The sequence below is a fragment of the Aplysia californica genome, unplaced genomic scaffold (genome assembly GCF_000002075.1).
Source record: "Aplysia californica isolate F4 #8 unplaced genomic scaffold, AplCal3.0 scaffold00005, whole genome shotgun sequence".
Classification (NCBI taxonomy): Eukaryota; Metazoa; Mollusca; class Gastropoda; order Aplysiida; family Aplysiidae; genus Aplysia; species Aplysia californica.
In genome coordinates, this window is record NW_004797275.1 from 3,451,254 (window position 1) to 3,464,315 (window position 13,062).

The following is a 13,062-nucleotide window of genomic DNA, read 5'->3' on the forward strand; positions in this document are numbered from 1 at the left end:
AGATCGATAGATAGATCGATAGATAGATAGATAGATAGATAGATAGATAGATAGATAAAAGAGAGAGGTACATGAAAAGAGAGAAATAAGCGAGAGAGGAGCGGGGAGAGGAATAAAATGAACGGAACGGAAATGAGATTTTTCTGCAAGTTTTATTTCATTCCACAAACCTTCCATATTTTAGAAACCTTCACCAAAAATATAAACAGCCGTGTCATCAACTATGCACAAATAGAAACAATTACCGTAGCGTGAGGGATAAACTATTTGCCTAAGATTTACACGAATGACCTACGCCCCATCTCCACCCTCTACCCCCCCCCCTTCCTATATACACAGATGCATACTCATAGAATCATACACATGCACACAGACAAATACAAACCCACGCACGCACAAAGATCCACCCTCCCACCCATCCACGCCACGCGGACAGTGGAAAGCAGTCAACTACATTCAGCTTCTATCCATACACACCCACACACAAAATATCCTGGTTTACATAATAAGTAGTTTCAGGTCAGACTACTTACGAACGCATTGAAAAAAAACAACAACATCAGGACTGCCCCGCCCCCTTTCAGCCCACATACATACACACAATAAAAATACCCCCACCCCACCCCGCGAAAACTGCAGAAAGATTATATTTTTTAATGATATTAAAATATTGAAAGATGTACAGAAACGTATCTGTACTGATTCCTCACGAAACAAAGGGAAAAAAAAACCCAAGGCGAAAAGAGGAAATTGCAGTTTGGGATAAATATGTGAGACAGCGTGGTGGAATCAGGCTCTCGTCAAAATGATCAAATTGAAGAAACCTGCATTTTTCCGCAGGTTTGTGAATTTTTATCAAGTTTTTGTTTTTTGGCCCAAAAACTTTCATGCCCATTAAAGAACTTATTTCTGTGTGGATTTTTCTGAAAAACGTTGATTAAAGGCACAAAAAAATGGAAATTTTAAGTTACCACGGACTCTTAAGCTAAGGAAATAACCAATCTTTGGCGGCCTTTTTCTCACTAATTTTTCCTCTGAAAACAAACAGGTGACCTCCACCTCCTTCATTCACAAATATCTCAACTTGTATTCAAGATAAATGGACATTTTTTCATCCAAAATAAAGACAAGTGAACAAGCTTTAAGATGATACCAATAACTGTACATGCCCAAAAATTGACGAGAGCCTGATTCCACCACGCTGCATCACATATTGTTTCACAACAAAGGTTTTGTTTTCAATACATGTATCCGGCCTTGATAGGAATGATTGATAAAAAAAGAGTACAGCCAGGTTAATAATAATTATAGTATGTTTTAGTCTATGCTCTATACATACTTGGTTACTGGGAACAATCAGAATACTTCGAAATAATGTCTGGGGATGATGAATCTAGAGGTACGATTGGAGAACTGTTCCAAGCAAGGCATGTTATAACACAGAGAGAGAGAGAGGGGGGCAAGAGCGAGAGAGAGAGAGAGAGAGAGAGAGAGAGAGAGAGAGAGAGAGAGAGAGAGAAAGAGAAAGAGAAAAGAGAGAGTGGGAGGGGGAGTTAGAGATAGAAAGGGAAAGAGAGGGACAGAGAAAGAGGGTGGGTGAGAGAGAAAGATAGAGAGAGGGAGATAGAAGAAGATGTGAGGGAGAGGGTGAGAGCATAAGAGAGAGATAGAGAGAGAGATAGATAGATAGATAGAGAGAGAGAGAGAGAAAGAAAGAGACAGACAAACAGACAGACAGACAGACAGACAGACAGACAAACAAACAGACAGACAGACAGACAGACAGACAAACAGATAGATGGAATCAGAGAAATGAATGATGGAAGAGGGCTGGGGGTTGGGCAGAATTGCAAGAAAAAATATGAGAGCTGAGAGCAGAGTTTTAGAAACATTCGCTAAAAATATAAACAGCCGTGCCCTCAACTATGCCTACACAAAGCACTAATCGAAACAACTGCAGAATGTGTTTTGGCACATTTTGAACTATCACACACTGATCAGAAACACAAATTTCCACCCTTTATGGTACGCATATTTAATTGTGCCCTTCTTTTTAAAGCATCAGATCAAGAAGACACAACTTTTTTTTCTTATAATATATTTTCTTTCTTTTTTTTTTTGTTGTCTTCTCTCTTTTTTTTGTCCCTCACCCATTTCTGTTTGATTGAACACAATTGATTAGTAGAAAAAGGTGCGTATGATAGTTTCCAATTGCGTATTACATAATAAGACAATCAAAATATATGTTTTCTCGTCGATGGCGGCTTCTAGTGAGGTCCGAAAAACTCAAAGAGCCTAAACAGGACTGGGAAAGACCAAGACCTGTCATATTCATCCAACACAGGAAGAGAATTATTATGAAATTGTTTTTCTTTTTCTGTTTTGCTTCACTCCCTCCCTTAACTCTATCTCTTTCTTCCCCGCCCCTCCCCCCCTCTCTCCCCCTCCTTCTCTCTTTCTCCCTCGCTTTCTATCTCTCTTCCTCTGTGTGTGTGTGTGTGTGTTCTTCGTTCTATCTCTCTCATATTAATAATGTGCCTGTTTCTTCCTCTGTTTCTCTTTCTCCTTCTCTGTCTCTGTCTGTCTGTCTCTCTATTCTTCCGTTACTCAACTTTCTCTTTGACACACACAGACACTTACACACCCCCCCACACACACACCACACACACACACACACACACACACACACACACACACACCACACACACACATACACCACAATCACACATACACACACATTGAAAATTTAATTATTTTATTCTTGATATTAATCAACGCCTTCCAACACACACACACACACACATACACCACAATCACACATACACACACATTGAAAATTTAATTATTTTATTCTTGATATTAATCAACGCCTTCCAGTAAAATTCACACAGAAATAAAATTATGTGTATATATAATACAAATTCCTACAAAATGCCACTCATACTCAAAAAAGTTACCGTTGTTTTTAAGATAGGATCACGTGCCATTAGATAATACGTCTACAAAATAAGAACAACAAAAACCTAAACTTTTAGAAACGATAAAGATAAAAAAAAACACAAGGTATTTTGCTGTACACTATATACACAAGGTCTGAAATTATATAGCCTCCTGACTCCTAGATTCTTTACCAAATGTGCTCCAAGGAAGGCTTTTCTTTTCTTTTGTCTGGAGATAAGTCCCCGTCTAAGATATCCCTCCCAATGGAATGGAAAACTGTTCTGGCGAGATCTGTCTCGTTATCTGAGACGATGAACAACATGTGTGCATCTCGGGAGTCTTCATTTATATCCTCTGACCTCTAGTGGCTTTGGTCAGGTGTTCAACATTTTTTTTTCAACTTAGAGGGGACACATTATTGCCTTATTGCTGCTGCTACTGTTGTTGCTGTTGTTGCTGTTGCTGCTGTTGTTTTTGTTGTCGTTGTTGTTGTTGTTGTTGTTGTTGTTGTTGTTGTTGTTCGTCTTCTTCTTCTTCTTCTTCTTCTTCTTCTTCTTCTTCAAAGAAGAAGAAGAAGAAGAAGAATAAGAAGAAGAAGAAGAAGAAGAAGAAGAAGAGAAGGAGAAGGAAAAGGAGAAGGAAAAGAAGAAGGAGAAGAAGAAGAAGAAGAAGAAGAAGAAGAAGAAGAAGAAGAAGAATATGATTATTATTATGAAGGATACAATTTAGATTCTCATATTTGAGTAAAGAAGCTAAATAAATAATTTTCTTTAAAAAAACTTTCAAAAAAAGTTACGGGTATAAACCCCTATCAGAATCGTTGTTCAGGTCGAAAAAAAGTGTACCCTAACACACAAGCTCAGAGTATGACGCTAATAAAGAATGAGCATAACGTTTTATAAGGGAATATAATTATTATGCTCGCACACACTGGGGATCCCTCTCACGCTAGAATACACAAAACGAAAGAAAGGAAACCACAAACCAGAAAAGACAATGAAAATATAGTGGTTTTCCCTTTCAAATTGCAGGTTGCTGCACCCCTGCATACCCACATGTTTTGCAAGTCTTTTGAAAGGAACACTCGCGGGCAGCATTTTAGTTCATTGTTGAACACATAATATGTTTTATTTCTGTTATATAATTATGCATGGAGTGCCATTGTAAACACACTTGTTCATTCATGCCGAGCAATTCGATTATGGGCGCCTGTAGTTTAATGGTAAGGCTGTTGATTGTTGAATGTAAAAGGCGCGAGTTCGATTCTGTTTCTGGTAAGGGCTGTCCAAGTCCGAAAACATAGGGGTAAAGTGTCTAACCATAAAAAAAACGAACCAAAGTGACAAAAAAGCAACAAAAAAGATATGAAGAAAACAAACACACACCCTTCTTTCTATTTCTCTCTCTCTCTCTCTCTCTCTCTCTCTCTCTCTCTCTCTCTCTCTCTCTCTCTCTCTCTCTCTCTCTCTCTCTCTCTCTCTTTCACATACATGCCACATGCACACACACACACACACACACACACACACACACACACACACACACACACACACACATACGCACACACACACACACACACATATATATATATATATATATATATATATATATATATATATATATATATAATATGCATAAAATAAGGACTGAACTTTTATCATAATCTATTAACGGGAGGAAAAAGATATACATGATACTTGTATTTGTTTTTCCGAATAATCAGTTTCACATCTGAACCTGTGTTAACTATAATTATAACGTCACATCAGTTAATGTGGGATTTCTCATAAAGAAATAATCAAGTGTAGATTAATGTGAGTGAAGTTTTGCAATTCTGAATTTTCAACAAAAAATATTTCACACAATGTTCAACGTCCTTTCTACTAGATCTAGGTCTATTACTGTGTAGAGTGCGCGCAATCATGTCACTTGTGCAGTTTGTTGAATCCTGATGGCGAACCACGTACTGGGTATACACAGTTTCAGTCAGGAATCATAATTCAGAGAGTTGAACCATTATTTTGTGAAGAAAGGCTGTTAAACGTTGCAGAGATTGCTGTGGTTCAACGTTTACAGAGGGGGCTCTCGTGGCCTAGAGGTTAAGGTGTTCGCCTCTCATTCAAAGGTCACGGTTTCGAATCCTGGTAGGGACGGAAACATTTTCTGCCCTAAAATGGTCTCCTTTCACATCCTTTCCTGCTCTCTAGCATTGTTCTGTTGTCTGCTTTCGTCTCCACTTTCTGTCCCCAGCCCCTCACCTCCTTTGACCTCTCCACTGGGCTCCTGTTGGCTCCTTATAACTGCTGTCTTTCCACGACACCCCTGATCTTCTGGTAGGAAAGGTCTACACCTAGCCTTCTCGGACAAGTGTGAAAAATCTAGGAGGTCCCGTGTGCAAATGGCGCGCGTTAAAGATCACGTGGTGGCCTAAATTCGATTAGAGTAGGCTTCGGCCGACACCCGGGCTAAATTCAATATTTCCTACCAATTGAAAATGTTCAATGTGTCCCGCGCGCTCATATGACCTTATGCAGTTGCAAGCGCCGTAAAACACTACCCCCGCCCTCCCCCCAAAAAAACAAACAAAACAAACAAACCCAAAACCCCCCCCAACAAAACAACAACAACAACAAAAAACAAAAACAAACAACAAAAACAAACAAACAAACAAACAAACAAACAAACCCAACAACAACTACAAAAAAAAACCCAACGTTGCAGAGCTTGCTGTGTTTTTTTCCGCAATCAGTCTCTTTGGGTGACGATATTATTATCTCAGAGCAGCTTTGGTCTCCGCCGAGAATGCTGTACAATGATGTCTGTATGTGTCGCGACGCAGTAGAATCAGGAGCTCGTCAGTTTTGGCGCTTTTAATGGTATCATCTGATTAAAACTTGCTAGTTTTTCTTTTTTTTTTCGATGAAAAAAGTATGGTGCAATCGAGATATTTGCGACTAAATAAAGTGTGTGTAGTCTGGGTTTAGAGGTAAAATTATTTTATTTTAATAGCTGCAAAAGTTGGTGACTTTCATAGATTGAGATTCCTTGTAAACTGCAGATAGATCATTTTTGGTGCCTTTAATCAATGTTTTTCAGTAAAATCTACTCATAAAATAAGTATTTTTAAACGGACACAAAAGATACTGAACTAAGAACAAAACATTAGATAAATATTGCCTCTAATCCGAATAAAAATACCAGTTTCTTCGATCTTATTAATTTGAGAAGCACCTGATTTCATCACAATGCGCCACATAGCCTGATTGGCTAAGTTTTGACTCGCGAGGGTGCCCAGAGCCAGTTACCGATGGAGACCCTGGGAATCTGAGCAAGGTCATTATTCTCCTACAAGACAACGCTTCTCATATGAAAAATCTGACTAAAGACTTGACCCATGGGTATGGGTGGAGTGTTTTGCTGACCTTGTTCTCTCAAGCTTTCTGTCATGGATGCATGGTGGGCGCTCCTGTGTGCTTTGCTCCTTCTTTCCTCTGTTGTTAATCTTTCTATCGATCTTATCTCTCCAAGTTTTTGTTGTTGTTTTTTTGTGTAAATTACTCTAATAACACATCTGGCCTTCGGCACGTATATTATGACCTATTTATGTTGCATGTGCCGTAAACCTCTGTCTAAGAAAGATGTAAGAGATTATCGTCAAGTAGTTTAACAGTTTTACAAGGGACGTTCGACTTATACAATTAATTTCATTGTCCTCTTTTCGGACTCCCTGGAACGATATTACTTTGAACGATAAAGAGTCAAGAGAGAGGACGATGTTATCGAATAGCTCCAAAAGTATAATATGTTACAGCCTTTTGACGGAATTTTTTACAAGGAGAGATTATGTTTTTATAATGAGCCACCAAACAAATTTAAAAAACAAACAACATCGGTCTTCATGGGGGCTAGGATGAAAGGTAGCTGAATGGTTTTACTATATAGAGTATACCTGTTATCAGGATCGATTAAAGTTGTAAAATTCAGTAGCCTTTTTCACCTTACTTTTCGAGGAGCCTTCATATTTGTTTGAGTTCTCCGCCGGGAATGCTGTGCATGGTGTATATTATCACACTTATCCTGGGTTCACCTTTAATTAAACAGTGTCAAAACAGCCCGCCTCCTAATTGATCTAAATTCTGAACCTGAGGTGCAGAAAATAGTTTACAAAATAAGAGAACAATTAGACATTGTCTCTATCCCGTACATTATGTTTTTCAATCACCGAATACCGAGGGCGAAAAGTTTGAGTGTCTGAGGAATTAATAAGCAATATTCATTATTATTTGGGAGTACTTTCCGTGTTCTAAATTTCTTTTTCATGACTGAAAATCTACAAACAGTTTGAGTGTCTAGGGAATTAAGGGTGTGCTTGTTAATATATCTAATATATAATATTCATTTGTTGTTTGTGCAATAAATGCAATGAGTAATTTACGTGTTTTCGAAAATCTACTTTTGTAACCCCCTGTATTTGGATGATTTATCAGAACTGATAGAGTATATTTCATTAACCAGAGGTCAGCTAATCATTGATACACTCAGAAAGTTGTTTTTACCCTGAATACCGTGCATTTATCACCAGAGTCTGCCATTTTATAGTTTGGTTCTCAGCCATTGTACGTGAGTTCATTTGCCATTGGTTGGTTGAAACTGTTCTTTTGAAATTCTTTTATCATAAAACGAACATTATCATCTAATTTATAAATAACTAGCATCATCTTCTGATTTTATTATTAACAAACTTGATCATCTAAACATTTTGCAATATCAGGGAAAAACGTATTAATCAGTTGTCTGTAACCTGTAAGTATCATCTATAGAAAATGAGAATTTCGGAAAGATAATGCTATCTGTTACTAGTCATTACTAACATGGTGATTAATCTATGTACATGCATTATAACCCCCGCCCCCCTCTTTGTGTTTCACAACATCGATAATTTTACTCGTGTAGTAGAATGCTAGAACTACGGGCTCAGTTCAGTGTCCTCTCAGATTCATTACGTTAATGAGCAAGTGAATCCAGATTTTATCCTAGAGCCGAGAGTACATGTATTAAGCTACTGAACAAGAGAGAAGTAGAAGAAGAAAAAGAAGAAGAAGAAGAAGAAGAAGAAGAAGAAGAAGAAGAAGAAGAAGAAGAAGAAGAAGAAGAAGAAGAAAATGTTAATATCTGAATTTATATATCGCATATCAACGACCAATAGCATACTTTATGCGCTATATATAACTACCATCATTACCCCAGCAGACCATAGAACACGGCTCAGGAACATTTGCGACATCATGAAAAGCATACAGTGCGAGCTGTGAGTTACAAGCTCTAAATCACTGACAAACTGGTAAAATCGTTCGCTTTTAATAGCCGGGTATCTATTCCCAATTCGTGTAAAACGCCTTCCCCTGGGACACAAAATCTGGCCCAGACAAGATTCGAACCCACTACCTTAGCATTAAGAGTCCGAGAGCCTTACCATCGATGCCACAACAAAAGAACTCAGATTTTTCCTTCGAGCCGCCAGTATTATGTTAATGAGTAAGAAAATCCAGATTTGTCCAGTCCCTGACAATATTTTATGTTGATGAACAAAAGAATCCAGATTTTGCCCTTGAGCCAAAAGTATTATGTTAATGAGCCAGAGAATCCAGATTCTGTCCTCTTGGCCAGCTCGAGCGGACGGTCCGCCAGACATGACTCGGTGCTGGTATTCCCCCTCACACGCGCATGCGCAGTAACGGCCGGCAGCACAGACCGACTGGCTTGTTCCTTCTTGCCCCGCGCGGTCTGTCGATGGAGCATGTTTGGAAGAGCCGTGAAGGCAATGCTCGCTCGATACTGTCTATTGTATAGAGTGTCAACTCGCCTTTTGTCACATCTCAATCCCTTCCCAGGGAGACAATCCTGAATCAGGGGCTGTAAAAACAGGAGAAACAATCCGATCCCAACGACAAAGGGCAGCAATCCGCTTCTTTTCTGGTAACAAAGGGAAGTAATCATCTTCTTTTCTGACGACAAAGGAGGCTCTGCTTAAGTTTCCTTTGGTTGCGACCGCTGGCATCGAGGGCCCAGCCTGGAGCTCTCTCTCTCTCTCTCTCTCTCTCTCTCTCTCTCTCTCTCTCTCTCTCTCTCTCTCTCTCTCTCTCTCTCTCTCAATCTGTCTATCTATAAACCGCCCTCTCTCCCTTTCTCTCTCTATACCCCCCCCCCCTTCAGCACCGCCTTTGTCTCTTATTCCCCCACTCCACCCCTACCCATACACATTGTACTTTTATCTATTTATATCCCTTTCTCTGTCCTTCTCTCCATGTTTCCTTTCCCTGGCTCCCCTTTTCACTCACTTTCTCTTTTTGATTTCTCCTCTCTCCCTCTGTTTATCTCCCCTTGTCTCTTTCTCTCCTAGCTCTAGATCTCTCTCCCTGTCTCTGTCTCTCTCTCTCTGTCTCTCTCTTTCTCTCCCAGTTTTTTTTTCCCCCCCCCCCCCCCAGCAGCTCTCCCTCTCCCTTCCTTTCCTTTCTTTCAGTTTCTCCAGGCTCTCTCTCAGTCTTAGACTCTCCCAGCTAGATCCGATGCCTCACGGGAACCACTCGAGTGTTGCAGACACTGATTTCGAATTATCTCCTGTGACTCCAAGATCTGCTTAGGCTGTGTAACTATTATGTCTGTGGTGTAGCAATTGGACGCTTCAGTTGCCGTTAGGCGTGAGTTCAATTCCCTGGTGAAGAGCGTTAAAAAACTGCTTTCTTAAAAATCAATTATTTCCATGTGTCTGCTAGAACGTTGTACCTATTGTTCAGCCTGTATTGGCCCTGTCAGATAAAGTCTAAGCAGTCCGCTTCCTAAATGATGTAAAACTGTATCAAAGTTGGGGAGGGGGGGAGGTCGAGGATGTAAAATATCTCTACAATCACAAGTAAAGCCAGAACGATGTGCAACATATATGATGCCTCTGTGAGCTGAGTTCAGCATGTATGCAGTTTGTCAGACAACGTCTCTATACGTTTCATCACAGGTCATCGATAATGTGTGCGGTGCGGTAGTTGCGCTCTCAGCCTTCATCACATTCTTGGAACCTAAGTTCAATTCTCGATTGAGGAATCTCTTTGGAACAGATTTTCCTCGATTTCCTTTTGGATTGCTGTATCCCGCTCTGCTTGAGTTGGCCTTGACACGCGAGATTGAAAAAACAACAAAACAACAACAGCCCGAGCACTAGATTGAACATACAGTGTTAACGAAGGCATTTGAGATTAATTACTTGTTACTTCTCGTTCACCTCTAAATTATGGAAATCCCAGTCTCTAGTACGAAGGCTGCTGTTCTCTGCAGGCCTTCCAGACTCCCGCAGAGTTTTGCTCTGCCGAGGGTTTGGTCAGCATTTCTGCTTTAAGCAATGGGCAGTCTTGCAGCAGATGGTTTCCTTTTTGGTTGCCGGTTCCGAACTGGCACTGCTCTAAGTTGCCGATCTTAAACTTTGTGTAAAGATGGTGTTTAGGTCCGGTGTACCCTGTCCTAAGTATGAACAGAATGACCAGGACCTCCTCTTGACAAGACTCTACCTTAAAATTATAAAGTTTTATCTGACATTTTTGATCGTTTTGAATATTAAGAGTGCGACCCCAGAAATCAAATGCTCTATCTGCCCTATCAAAATCATAAGACTATCCAAAGTCGTTATCAAGATATTTACAAAAATGCATTCGAAAAAAATCGAAATATTATGAAACTCAAATTTGTTTACGTCAAATTTCTCACAACTAGGTACCGGACAGATTTAGAACTTTGTAACTCTGAGGTAACAATATGTTTCTAAAAGTAGCCTTCTATTCATAATACACAGGCAGCTGAGTCGACACTAAAACACGGTCCATCAGCCTGTTCCACGACACAAAATGTTACCAAGAATCAAATTGACCAGACATGGTGCTTTCTCGGAGTCCTCAACGTGGGGAACACATAGATCAAAATTAGAGTTTCCCCTTTTCTACCTGTTGCGAATGCATGGCCATGTTTTGGCGTCCATAAAAAAGAAGAAAATGTGGAAGAATAGAGGAAGCGAGAAAAAAAAAAAGAGAGAGAGAGAGAGAGAGAGAGAGAGAGAGAGAGAGAGAGAGAGAGAGAGAGAGAAATTATTGAATGCAACAGTGAAATCATAAACCTGAGGTTGAGTTCCTCCGCTAACGTAGTGAACTTTGGTCAAGATTACCTCAAGTACCTCTCTCTTTGGCTTGCCTCTTTCCCTTCCGTATTGGGTATAGGCCGCCAGGAAAGAATATTCTCCTGTCTTTATTCTAGGCTATCTTCTCTACCTACTGCCAACTACTGTCGTCTACATGTATATTTCTGAAATCCGTCTAGATCTCGTTCCCATGTCGATCTCGGCAATCCTGTTCTTCTCCTCCCTTGGGGATGTCATCTAAGGCTTTGCCTATGACATTGCAGCACCACTTTTGATAGTTGTTTGATTCTCCTCCAAAATAATACTTTTGTGGTGTTGTCCGGGCAGTGGTTAGTCATGATTTTCCTCAGGCAGGTATGATAGACTTAAGGTTGAATACTTACTCTCGCGTAGTAACATCGATTAATTAGATCATTTACACAACACAGCTTCCATTCATGCGGCAAACTGCAATCTGACGAAAGTTGCACTTGCTACTTCTGAATTTAAGTGGCTGTGACTGCAGATTAACAACTCCTCTCCTCGGTAGTTTTTCTTCGTGATTCTGAAACCGTTCACCACTGGCGTCTGCGGTGTAGCGGTTGGGAGACACAAGTTCAATTCCTGAATGGGGAGAACATTTTCGTTGAATATATCGGTCTTTCTGCCTGGGTGTTGTATCCCTCTAATCCTGTGTTGGTCCTGACAGGCAGGTTCGGAAGCCTGCCACGTAAATGATCTTAATTGCGTTGACATGATGGGGGCGTAGGAGCACCTGCATTAAAAACGAAATACGTCTCTTCTGCTGGAATCACTAATGTATCATTATGATATAAACTGGCATTATTAGTCGCGTGGGGGGATCCAAGAGATGGTGTTGAGAGGGGATAGATTGGAGCGGGTTGGTTTGGAAGTCGGAGTGGCTGCTCTTGTGGCGTGATTCTAATTCCGTTGTTATTTCTTGTGCTCAAATTGTCAGCCTCCGTTCCACGATCATACAGAAGTATCTGTTAGTTGGTTATACACTATATATCTACTTTAGCCCTCCTGCATTTTTAATTTACTTAACTAACGGGGGCTCTCGTGGTCTAGAGGTAAAACATTTAACAGGTCCCGGGTTCGAATCCGGAAAGCTAAGGAAAATTTCCTTCTCTAAAATGTTCTCCTTTCACATCATTTCCTGCTCTCTTCTGGGCTCCTTACTCTTTCTACTGCTACTGCGTGGCTCCTACATACTACTGTCTTTCAGCGACACCCCTGAGCTTATAGTAGGTAAGATCTAACACCTTGTCTTCTCAGATAAAGACGAAAAATCTCGGAGGTCCAGTGTACAAGAGCGCACATTAAAGATCCTTGGTGGTCCAAAATCGATCAGAGCAGGCTTCGGCCACCACCCGGAAAAAATTCAAAATTCCCAACAAAACTGGAAATGTTTGTGTGCCCGGCGCGCTCTTATGACCTTATGCAGTTGCCAGTGACGTAAAACAATTACTGAAAAAAAAAGAAAAACAAAGCAATAAACTTGACCAACAACGAACGTAAAGCGTCTGTAATCTCTGTGGGGCTAGTAGCATTGGGTTTGCCATGACGTTATACGCAAAAGTCGAATCTAAGTTTGTCTAACTCATCTTAGTGTGCAGCGTACGAGTTGAACTGCCACTTGTCATAGCCCGACTGTTTCCAGTCATCACAAACATCTACGAAACCACAGTAAAACCATAATAATAATCTTCTTTAATACTCAAACTATATGTTTATTGTTTAGAGCGTTCGTTTCTTCTCAGTTTGATGTTATTTTGTGCAACAAGCTTCACTAGGATCGGAGTTATAGGGATGTTCGTGGTGATGAAAACTTGCATGATAGAATTTGCTGCGTACAATGAGGAATAACCTTCCTTGCAGTGAGAGTTAAAGAATGGGGAGGGGATCAAGCTGTGTGTGTGTGTGTGTGTGTGTGTATGTGTGTG

General features: G+C 40.3%; 1 long non-coding RNA gene across 1 annotated transcript in view; it reads left to right on the forward strand.

Annotated features, from left to right (window-relative positions):
• LOC118477147 overlaps positions 1 to 13,062 on the forward strand; it is a 47,099-nt gene that overhangs the window by 6,707 nt on the left and 27,330 nt on the right. The window lies entirely within an intron of this gene.